Here is a 2282-nt window from a genome sequence, read left to right as displayed (position 1 = left end):
TGGTGAAGAGTATCTAAGAAGACCTACGGCGGAAGATCTTCAACGATTACTCGATATTGGAGAGGTACGCGGGTTTCCAGGGATGATTGGCAGCATTGATTGTATGCATTGGGAGTGGAAAAACTGCCCAACGGCTTGGAGAGGGCAGTACACACGAGGTTCAGGAAAGCCGACAATTGTCTTAGAGGTTGTGGCATCAAAAGATCTTTGGATATGGCACGCATTTTTCGGATTACCAGGTACCCTAAACGATATCAATGTTCTTGATCCGTCTCCTGTTTTTTTATGACATTTTACAAGGTCGAACACCTAAAGTTAAATTCAAGGTCAACAACCACACTTACCGTATGGCGTACTACCTTACTGACGGAATTTATCCGAATTGGTCAACATTTATCCAATCCATCCCACTTCCTCAAGGTCCTAAAGCAGAGCTATTTGCTAAACATCAAGAATCCACCAGAAAAGATGTCGAACGGGCTTTCGGGGTATTGCAATCGAGGTTTGCAATAGTAAAAAACCCAGGTCTACTATGGGACAAGGAAAAGTTAGGGAAGATTATGAGAACTTGTGTCATATTGCACAATATGATTGTGGAGAACGAACGAGGCGGATACACTCTAAGTGATACTTCTCAGTTCGAGTCAGGAGAGTCAAGCAGAAGTTCGAAGGTCAAAAGGAGAGAAAGTTTGCATTCGAATAACATGCTAGGCATGCGCAATGAAGTTCGGAATTCAGGAAAACATGATAGTTTGAAAGCTGATTTAGTTGAAAATGTATGGCAAAAATTTGGAAACATAGATGAATAATCTTTGTATGTTCATCAATTATCAATGTAATGAATAAATTTTATTTATAAAATATATTTTATAATATTTTATTCATGCTTTCAAACTAATTTCAAAACTAAAAAAATTAAAAAATATATTATTTAATTCCTATGAACCCCTTCTTCAGGTTCACTAATGCACAAGCACAATAGCAAGAGGTTCAACACTATTCATGACCCCACCAAAAAAATATTAAAAAAATCCTATGAACTCCAACGGGGAGTTCACTAATGTGGATGCTCTTAGGGTTTTACAAAACTGTTCCTTGTTAGCTCTGTCTTTAAACTGAACTTGGCCAAAACCAAAACTCTTTTTTTCTCTTTCATTCTCAATGGAGCACAGCAAGGATCATCAGGTCATGTCCGAGAATAATAATAATAACAACAGCAACAAGGCTCAAGATCCAAATCCGAGATTTGCTAGCGAAGGTTGCAGCGTTTTGCTTGACGTGAACGATGGAGACTGTTGGATATGGGCTCAGCTAAACGCCAAAGGTCCAGGAGTCGACTCGGCCCGATCGAGATAAGAGTCTATTAGCAGAAAACGTCGAGTCTGGAAAGAGAACACAGCCCAAGGTGAAACACCATCATCATTTCGGAAAAAGCAGTCCGCCAACTCCCCAGGACGACCTGACACACGCCACCGAGCAGCAGAAAGAAGTAGGTCGAACCCCCTACCATAGCGCCGAACCTACCCACTTACGATTCCGCCGATTACGGTAGCGAGTCAGAAAGTAATCATGACGCACCCATGAGCCACGCAACTGAAGCCTATAAAAGAGAAGGAAGAATGAGCACAAAAGGAGACACAAAAAGAGAGAGAGAGAATAGCTAGAGAGATAAAGTAGAAAGAATTCCGAGTTCGTCTCACGACAACGAGTTCATCTTTTGTATTCTCTGTTCGGAATTTTGCTAAACACTTCAATAAGCCTAACCTTTGGCCTTTTCTAATCATACTTAACTTCTGTTTAGTCTTCTAATCCTTTGTTACCGGATTTAGGATTCAACAATTGGCGTCTACCGTGGGACCTAAAGGTTTCCAACACACGAAGTAAAGTCAACCGAAAGTAAGAGAGTGCCATCCCTACCATCCTCCTCCGAGGAAGGCGAAGCGACCGCCTCTGACTCGGAAACGTCATACGTTCTGAGAAGCCCGACTTCCCCTCTTTCACCATCAGCTGAGCTAGTCGGACAGCCAATCAGCATGCCTCGAAGTTCGCCCGCCACGACAGGGTACAACTCCTCGACTGTACTCCGTTACTTACTTAATAGAATTGAAGAAATGGGTCAAGAAGGCGAAATCAGGGCCGCAGTAATAAACGAGGCTCATGCGGCATGTCACAATCGAATCAACGAGCTAGAACGCCTCGTGGCCAGATTACAAATCAGATCAGAGGTCCAAGCCATCAGTATCCAGAGGTCCCAAACGACAAATCAACCTCCCCCCCCCCCC

The sequence above is a fragment of the Brassica oleracea genome, chromosome C4 (assembly GCF_000695525.1).
Source record: "Brassica oleracea var. oleracea cultivar TO1000 chromosome C4, BOL, whole genome shotgun sequence".
Taxonomy (NCBI): Eukaryota; Viridiplantae; Streptophyta; class Magnoliopsida; order Brassicales; family Brassicaceae; genus Brassica; species Brassica oleracea.
This window is presented reverse-complemented; position numbering follows the sequence as displayed.